This window comes from Mandrillus leucophaeus, unplaced genomic scaffold (genome assembly GCF_000951045.1).
Source record: "Mandrillus leucophaeus isolate KB7577 unplaced genomic scaffold, Mleu.le_1.0 Scaffold758, whole genome shotgun sequence".
In the NCBI taxonomy this organism is placed as follows: domain Eukaryota; kingdom Metazoa; phylum Chordata; class Mammalia; order Primates; family Cercopithecidae; genus Mandrillus; species Mandrillus leucophaeus.
The window spans coordinates 1,564,263-1,574,507 of NW_012108230.1; the positions used below are offsets into that span (position 1 = coordinate 1,564,263).

The window sequence follows — 10,245 nt, forward strand, 5'->3', positions numbered from 1 at the left end:
GTTTTTATATTCAAAGTTTATAATCTAGTAGATTGATTCAGAAAAACACCCCAAACTTATAATGAAGACCAAAGTTAATCAAAAGCTATTTTCTCCCTATTGCTTCACTAAAGTATAGTTTCTGCTTTTACTATAAAATCCCAATTCCTTATATGAGGAGATGGTGCTTAATCTCAGATTATGGTTTGAAGCAGAATGACAAAGCAATATCAATAGTTTGCTCATTTGTGTTGTGGAGTAGTATTCGATTATATGAATATATGACAAGTTGGTTATCAGCTCACCTTTTAATGGAAATTTAGATTGCTTGTTTTCATTTATTATGAATAAAGTCACTAGGAACAATCATGTAAAAAGTTTTCAACTTTTTGTAACCAGTTGATTGGGCGGGGGGGGGAAGTTGAGTTCAAATACCTCTGCCCAGTGACACAGCATGGAAACATCAATAACAAATAGAGGGAGAATGTTGACATTTCTCTAATAATAAAGTTAAATCATATTTTCATAGCAGAAGCTACAACAAATTTTATGAACCAATAGAAAAATATTTCTCTATGTCACAGAGATTTTACAAGGCAGTACATCTAAGGCTGAGTGCTTCACTTTAATGTTTGTCAATGTGCTATTTAATTTTTATCTAATTCCCAAAATATCAGGAAGAATATGAGCTATCATGCTGACAAGGATATTTTTGAAGAGTTGGGATTTGGAATGCCCTTCCCCATCCTGAAATGTTCTGTGCATCTGAAGTCTCAAGTGCTGTCTAGTACTGCTATATGGCACAGTATGTTTTTTGGAATGTATATTTCAGATAGGCTGACAAATATTACTGATAGCAGAGACCTAAAGCTTAGGATAAGATAAAGCCATGTGTGTAAGGGATAAATTTCATGAAAGGAGAGCAAAGATTTATAGCTAGCTGTTTGTAAAAATGATGCCTTAGGAAGGAAAGGAGGGGATACTTGTCAATATGGTGGACTGAACTCATGAGGGTAGATAGGTCCTAGACACTGAAAAATTCAAAAACTCCAGGAATCATGTTTTAATATGTGTGATTAGGCTCAAAAGAAATGACAACGGAATCAATTCTAAGGTACAAATAAAAAGAGGGTAAAGCAGAATTTAGATCAAAATATTTTGATTTGTTTTAAAATGATGGCCATGCCATAGACCTTCACATTTAGCTAGAGGGAGATGAAACTGAGTATCTTGCACAAAATCATTACCGAGGAAATGCTAACTGTGCTTCTAAATGAGACTCAATTTTTACCCCAATGTCTTGGATATGAAGTAAGGAAGCAGGAGGCTTATAAGGATATGACTATGCTTAAATTGCCAATAAGTTATAGAAACTACAAATCAAAAATTATTTTTTGAATGGTCTGAATTTAGACAATCCATATGGGTTACAAAACATAAATAAAATGTTTTATAGGAAAGTTTGCATATGAGGTCTTTCAAATATGACAGAAAACAACTTCCATGGTATATAATAAAGAGCTGAAAAATAACTAAAGATAATAGAGAACTGTGAAAGAGACTTCAAAATAAGCATATATAAAGTGATCACACTGAAAAATGAAGTAGAACCTGAAAGGAAAAAATACATTAAAAATGGGCATATTAAGAACTAGAAATTCTATATACATGAAAATATAGTCATTGAGTTAGACAAAATACTAACAAATAGACAAACCAAACTAGTTATGAGAATTATTTTAAGATGGAAAAAAATGAACTGGAAGTAAGGTGGAAAACCTGAAGAAAGAAAAGCAAGTTTTTGAATTGAGGCTTGGCAACAGAGATAATCACATGTAATGTTTTAGTCTATTTGTATATTCTTTTTGTGGACTGTGTAGTCAATTTAGAACAGTTCTAAAATGTTTTTCTCCTGTGATTTTATTTTCCTTAATTATTTGCACCACTTCCAAAACTGTACATTTGACAAATGTATGCATTGCTACTGTGGTCACCAAAATTGTAGGGGCATCAAGGAAAGTGAGCCTGTCTACCTTGAAATTGTTACTGTTGTCTTTAAAGAGGTATCATCATCTCTTTGAGGGTTCTCTCAAAGTGTTTGCTTTGAATGCAGTAACTCATCCCAGAGATAGAAACAGAGAATAAGAACATGTAACTCAAAACAGCATGTCCGGAGTGGCGTCAGATGAATCCTGCAATTCCAATACATTTTATAAGATGATGACTTTAGAACAGAAGAATAGGGAAAGGAATTTTGACTACAGTATCATATGAATCCCATTTTTAAAAAAGTTATAGAGTTGTATGGAAGTTTAACGATGGAATGCTCATGTAAGCATGAGTTCCTATGGATATTTTATTTTTAGCATTTGACATAAACATTGAAGAATGTATAAAATGTTGACAAAAAGAGATAAAAATAATCTTATGCAAAAAAAGAAATGCCACAAGCAATGTCACATAATCTGACTTGGAAAGAGGGAACGGTGTTCTTTACTGGATACTGAAAGAAAAAATGGGGTGTTAAACTAGAAAAGTGGGAAGTGTAATGTGGAGATACTACAAGACAGTTTGAAATAAAGAGTGAATATTAGAAGAGAAATCTAAGAAACAGATAAAAATTAAAAGTTGATCACGGAATACAGAATAAGGAAAACAGCCAATAGACCTACAGTTTGTAAAAATAAGGAGGACAAAAATTGTGATAAAGAGGAATTTAAAAACAGACTCACTGATGAATTAAAAGAGAACAGATATTCAAGGTATGAGAGGTTATTGTCAAATGCTGAGATGTTTTATTGAAAAGGAGTGAAAGTGGGAAAGGAGTTTAGTGGAATGTATTAAAGCAAAAGGACATTATTGAAATTAATCTTTGGATGCCTATTGTTGATCTTTAATAGAGTGCTTTTTGAAGTGATAGTGGAATTTTCAGTTTTTAAAGTTAAAACGGTGTGCCAATTGTCATCTAAAAATACATTCCCTGAGCCTTTTTGGGAACATGGCTGCATCTAGCTGCTGTCGAGTCTAGAAAATGTCATTCTTAATGTATTCATGCCACTGTATTTTGAGTCTTCTTATATTGCAACCTAAACTTGATTCTAACTAAAGCAGATATTAGTATCACTAGAGGGTTGGTCCTGTGAAAGAAACTGAAAATACGTGACATTAGAATAGTGCTCAGGCAGTATAGGCAGGTAAGGTTGGAAAGCTGGTGACCCTTGTTATGCCGTTATAGTTGATAAATTTTCGTCTTTGAAAAGGTAACTAAGCCACATTTTGTTAAGCAAATCAGGTGACTATTGAGCCTATATTTTCGAGGAAATAATTACAAAGATCCATAATGTTAACTATATGTTGCCTGTTTCTTGTTGCTTTATGCAAATTACTACAATAAAGAACCTCAGATGAGATCTGACTTACTTTCAAAACAAAATGAAAGGTGAAGTCCAAAAATATGGGGCTTTGCAGGGTGGCAATATCCTAATCATCTTATTTTTACTCCCCCCAAACTGAAAGACAAAAATGTCAGTCTAAAAACATGTATTGATACTTCTGATTAAGATTTCTAATTCATAAAGGTATCTAAGTTTGTAGCAAACCTCAGATTTGGAGTATTGTCTTTCACTCCCATGTATTGTGTCAGAGACCTTCAAGTTGCCTTAATCAAAATAAGTTAGAAATAGGCACAGACGAGAAAATCACAAGTCAAGCTTAGGAAGTATGTCCATAAAATACCACTGTGATTTTTTTTCCTGGCATATTAGTACTGAGGGGAAGCAAATAGGCCATGGGTCTAAAAATTTTTGAGAGAGCAATTACAAAGAAATCACAAGATTGACCTAAAAATTTTGATTGTTTATCTCTAAAACTATTCTCAGGCTCCCAGAACTGCGCCTGCAAAAAGTAGTTTGTGTAAGTATGCAGCCTCCAAGGAGAATATAGATTCATTCTTCAGATGTAGCCACAGAAGCTGATGAACACAATGATGAACCTCCCAGAAGGCAGAGACATGTGCCATGGAAGACAGAGGAGGAGATCGTTTTTCTCACAGCTCAGAATCTGAGTCTACCCAATACTCAACTTTCTACAGTCTGCCTTTATTAGTTCTTCCCAAAAAGACATCATCATTATGTGCGAACTGACTTGTTTCCCATTCTGTTTTCTCAATGAATTCTTTTTAACTACAGTAATTTTGTTTCTCTTCCAGTCTCATATATTATTTTCATTAGCAACTTCAGACCCAGGCAAGAAGGGGTGCTGCTTTGGACTGCATATTTTGTCAAACTCAATTCGATCCTTCCCCAGCCTAACCCCAGTTTTCAAGGTAAGAATTGCATAGGCCAAAGGGCAGTGATGCCTTTGTCTAGTTGAAGAATAGGCTCCACTTCTGGGCCATGCTTTGAATGTCTAATAGTCCACAGAGCCCTGCTCAAATAGACCCTAACTGGCTTCCAGGTATTTTACAGACCTTCTACCCATGTCATCCTCCTGAAAGTTGCTGGCCTTAACTTAAACCCAAGAACTGGCTAAGGGCAGCAATGTAGTCTGGCTTGCAGACTGGGGTGTCACCCGATTAATCATAAGGGAAGGAAGTGAAGAGAAGGAGAGGGTCATGGTTACAAATTCAGAGCTAGGGTTATCTTTCCTCGTGTTTTCATATATTCTAGGATGTAAAAACAAGAATCTGAGGATTCTGAATTTATCAGCATAAGTGAATAGAATGTATTATATTTAACAGTCTAATTTGGTTTATATATTTTTAATTTTATTTATTTTTTGAGAAGCTGGATTGCAGTGGCACAACCTGGGCTCAGTGTAACTTTCATCTCCCAGGTTCTAGAGATCCTCCCACCTCAGCGTCTTGAGTAGCTGGAACTACAGGAACGTGCCACCATGCCTGGCTAATTTTTTATTTTTATTTTTGTCGAGACGGGGTTTCACTATGTGGCTCAGGCTGGTCTCAAACTCCAGTACTCCAGGGATCCTCCTGCCTAGGCCTCCCAAAGTGCTGGGATTACAGGCACGAGCCACTGCACCCGGGCTGTTTGTAATTATTTAATATTGTTTGTCTTAGCCATATATCAAGTTGTTTATAAACAACATAAATTTATTTCGCACAGTTCTGTAAGTTGGAAAATCCACAATTAAAGTGTCAGCAGATTTGATGTCTGGGGAGGGCCCGCTTTCCCATAATGACACCCTCTCACTCTGTCTTCACAGGGTGAAAGGGGTTAGCTAGCTTTTTGAGGTCTTTTTGTAAGGGCACTAATCCCCTTCACAGAGGCTCTACCCTCCTCATCTCGTCACCACCCAAAGGCCCCACCTCCTAATAGCATCACATTAAGGATTAGGTTTTAATGTATGATTTTTGGAGGGACACAAACATTGTCCCGAGGGACACAAACATTTTGGAGGGACATATCATTGCATAGATATAGGATATGTAAGACTACATTTGTAGTATTTTTCTTGTCCCCATAAATATTGTCACATACCTGAATATGTCTATATAAAGTGAGGTTGGATATAGAGGACAGATTTTTTTCTATTAGTTTATAAGTTGCCAGAGTATAGGATCTGTTACAGAACCTAATAGAGAGGGATGCCCATTAACCACAGATTCTGAGATTTGTGCTGGAAGAGGTAATAGGATAGGATCTTGGGCTTTGTCCTTTGGAGGAAGAATGAGTTCACTTTGTTGGAAGCAGAGTGTACGCTGATAAATGGTTGCCATAGGACGGACTCTGGCAGCCTACCAGTTATTCCCTTCCAATCTTTTCCCCTCTCTTTCTGGGCATGTGACTACAGAGCTGTGAACGGTTTCTGTCGTCGTCACACGTATCAGCCATGTGAGGCTCTGTAGTAAGTTCTCACCGATGGAATATGAACAAAGTAATGTGTTCATTCGGTTAAGAGGAGATTCCTTCCTCTGGTCTTGCCCACTTTTCCCTTCCTGCAGACTGAAGTGTAGATATGGTAGAGGTGCAGCATCCGTCATGCTGATGAAGACAACATCCATGGGATTGATGGAGGAAGAAAATGCACTCAATAAAAATTCACAGAGAAAAGCTGCCTTACGTGCGTGAGGCAAACTTCACTCTTTAAGCGATTGTATTTTTCCCCCAGCAGTTTAGCCTTTAGTCTAAGAAAACTGCTTAGAAAAATACGGCCTTATTGTTACCTATTTAAAGTGGGCAAATGAGTTATTATGGGCAAATGAAGTTATTATGATAAGCACAAACTACTTGTCTATCTTTCATTAGAGTAGCTATGGGACAGAATGTGTAGACAGAACTCAGTTATAATGTCATTTTTTTTTCATATAACTCCTCATGCTTAAGAAGTAAGATATTAGAATTCTAGGAAGAGTCAGATTTATGTAGTCATTTGGAACCTTATGAATATCTTCTTCAACTTTCAGAAAATATTACATATATATATACACACAATAGTTTATAGAAAATTTAGTATAGTGTCTAATATAGGGTTTATAGTACATAGTATACAGATTATATAGAGTATAGAAACTATATAGCATATAGAGCATTTACAGTAATACTGTATATTACTCTTCATGTATTCATTAATTTTAATATCTATTTCAATTTACTTTTCACACATTCGCAACATTTATGTTTTCTAGAAGTATTTTAAAGTTTCCATTTTTACAATTCACAGAATAATAAAATTGCCCAGTTGTTTTAAAATTAGGTAGAAAATAGTAACTTATAAGAAACTACCTAGAAGCAAGCACATCATTAACTTTATGAATGTATAAATGAGTTTGTCATTTGCTAGAAGCCAATGAGATACATACTTGGTGTCTAATTTGTCAAGCATTACTTTTTGAAAATATTAAGCAGAGACATCTTCTGAGTCATAGACCAAGTCTCAGTCTCTCTCTATGTACATAATATATAATATACTATATATATATGTGTGTGTGTATATATATGAGTGTGTATATATATATATATCACACCCATACACACACACGCACGCACACTGTTAGGATCAGTTGGTTTATATGTTTTTAAGTCATGTATTTTTTAACTGAAATTCTGTCTAGATGTTCTATCCATTATTGAAAGTGGGGTAATCAAGTCTCCATCTATTAATGTAGAACTATCTATTCTTACCTTCAAGTTTGTCAGTACTTGCTTCATATTATTTTAGGACTATGTTGTTTTGAGAATATATGTTTATAATTACATCTTCTTAATGAATTGACACTTTTTAAAATATACACCTCCCTCTTCCTCATATACCAGTTATAAATTTACTTTGATATTACCACCGTAGCTTTCTTTTTGGTTGATATTGGTATGGAATATCTTTTTCTATCCTTTAATTTTCAATGTGAGTCTTTAGATCTAATGTGAGTCTCTTGAAGTTGTGTCGTTTTTGGAATTCACTCTATTTTGCCTTTTGATTGAAGAGTTTGATACATTTCTTTTTCAAGTAATTATTGATTTAAAAAGGACTTACTTCTGCCATTTTGCTGTTTTTTTTCTATATAACTATATATACTTTGCTCTCATTTTCTCTGTTATTACCTTTTCTGTTTGATTTTAGTTGAGTTTGCAAATAGGGCGCTACTTAATTCCCTTCCCTCATTTTTTGTGTATTATTTTGTGGATATTTTCTCTGTGCTTATTATAGGTATAATATTCAAGATCCTGTGTTTATCACAATGTACTTTGAATTAAAGTCAACATTCCCAGCATGCAAATACCCTACTCCTATGTAACTTCACTCCCTTTTATGTTGTTTCTCTTATAAGTTACACATTTCTACATTTTATGCTCAGAATTATAATGATTTTTGTATAATTATAGTTATTTTGATATGTTTCTGCTAGAAATTATTTCAGAAAGTTATAAATAAAAAATACAGTAATATTGGCTTTTATATTATACATTTCGATAATTTCAAGTATTCTAAAGTTTTGTTCTCAAACTATATTTTCTGCTTGCTCAAATCTTCTGTCTTTTAAAATGTCTATTATAATTTTAGCTCCAGAATTTATGTTTAGTTCTTTTTGGAATTTCTTTCTTACATTCTATTTTGCTTGTACATCATTTTCATGATTTCTTTTAGTTCTTTGTTTTTACTTTTATGTTTTTCTGTGAGGACAGTTATGTACCACATAATGATATTTCAGTCAATGGGAAACCAACCACATTTATGATTGTCCTCCCATAGGATTATAATATTGTATTTTGACTGTACCTTTTCTATGTTTATACATGTTTAGATACACAATACTTATCACTGTGTTACAGTTGCCTACAATATTTAGTATAGTAACATTCGGTACAAGTTTCTAGCCTAGGAGCAATAGGCTACACCATATAGTCTAGACATGTAGTACGCTATACCATCTAGCTTTGCGTGAATACAATCTGATGTTTGCACATTGACAAAATTGTCTAATAATGCATTTCTTAAGACATATTCCCACTGGTAAGCAACATATAACTGTATATTTAAAACCTTTTCTAGTAAATCCAATGTCTGGACTTCCTCAGGGACAGTTTCTGTCAATTTATTTTGTTCTGTTACATGGGCCATATTTTCCTATTTGTCAGCCTTGTGATTTTTGTAGAAACCTGGATATTTGGATATTACTATGTGGTAACTTGGAGATTCTCTCCTGTCCTCAAAGTTTATTATTTTCTGGTTGAGACTGTAGTAGACGTGTGTTTAATTACTTTCTAACGTATTTTTTCAGACTGAATAGTCTTTTCTCGTGTAATAACTGACATGTCTGTTCTTTAGCTTGTGTTCAGCTATTGTATTGGCATTTTTTCTTTTGTTTTTATTACTAGGGTCTAAAACAAACAAGCAAGCAAACAAAAAATGCCTCTCCCAATATTTGAGATTAGCTCTGTGCGATAAACACAGACGTTTAGCCAGACTTGCATTAAGTCTATTGATCGGCCTGAGATAAAAGCTTTGGGTCTTGTTGAGCATGTGTCTTGCCCTGGACATATATGTGGCTTTCTTAATTGCCTTGTATGCATGGACGCTTTTGAATGTCTTAAATTTTCAAAGAAACTCTCCCCTAGCTGTTCCTTCTCAGCCTTAGGTAGTTTATTACATGTCTAGAACATAATATTTTGTCCAGGCATTTTTGATTTATTAGATCATCTTGTAGTTTTTTGTTTGTTTGAGATGGAGTTTCACTCTTGTTGCCCAGCCTGGAGTGCAATGGTGCCATCTTGGCTTACCACAACCTCCGCCTCCGCCTCCCAGGTTCATGTGATCCTCCTGCCTCATCCTCCCAAGTAGCTGGGATTACAGGCATGCACCACCACACCTGGCTAATTTTGTGTTTTTAGTAGAGACGCGGTTTCTCCATGTTGGTCAGACTGATCTCAAACTCCCGACCTCAGGTGATCCGCCCACCTCGGCCTCCCAAAGTGCTGGGATTACAGGAGTGAGCCACCATGCATGGCCCATCTTGTGGTTATTTTGAATGATGCTCATTCTTTTTCCAGCCTGAATTCTTAATTAAGTGAAAGATTGCTGAGCACCTTGTCTCCATCCTTCAAGTAGTCTTCAAAGAGTTTATAGCAGGCATGCACAATAATTTGCAAATGAGGTTTGTTCTTCTCTCTTCAGTCCCAGGACCCGAGGTCCTACATTGGGAGCATAAGGTACCTTCAAGACTGTTACCATGCTGTGAAGGGGGTGGAACAAGGGAAAGCAAAAATATCACAAATATTTTTATTTTTTATATCAGCTATCTTTTTCTTGAGTCAGCATTTGCTTTGTTGCTTTGTTGCAGCATTTCTTGCTGTAAACCTGGAACTATTTTTTAGAAATTCTAATGAAGTTGTATCTGACTGGTTATGCTTATTTTTCAATGTTTTTGTGGAGAGATGATAGTTAAATCTGGCCATTCCATTTTGCTGAGGTCATCCTATCTCTAAATATGCCTCCCTAATCCTATTACAGGAGATTGCAAGAGGACAACTTGGCTCTAAAATCGATGCATGAACATGCCATTGGAATTGACCTCGCCAAAAGATGCCTCCCTAAATCCACAAGAACCTCCTTGTTTGAACACAGGTAGGCACTTAGAATTTTGTGATATATTTTTGACCCACAGGTTATTTAGAAGTGTTTTGTTTAATTTGAATATATTTGTGAATTTCCAGGGGTCTTTTTTTGTTGATGATTCTGATTTTATTCCATTTTGTTTGGAGTACATTCCTGATTGATCTCTACTGCTTTACATTTACTCATTCTGTTTAAGGC

The 10,245-nt window shown here is 35.1% G+C and overlaps 1 long non-coding RNA gene across 1 annotated transcript in view; it reads left to right on the plus strand.

Annotated features, from left to right (window-relative positions):
• The window catches only part of LOC105529252, a 252,864-nt gene that overhangs the window by 229,298 nt on the left and 13,321 nt on the right, over positions 1-10,245 (plus strand). The window contains exon 4 of the long non-coding RNA XR_001004483.1: positions 9,943-10,056. This is a non-coding gene — a long non-coding RNA (uncharacterized LOC105529252). The remainder of the gene's footprint in view (positions 1-9,942; positions 10,057-10,245) is intronic.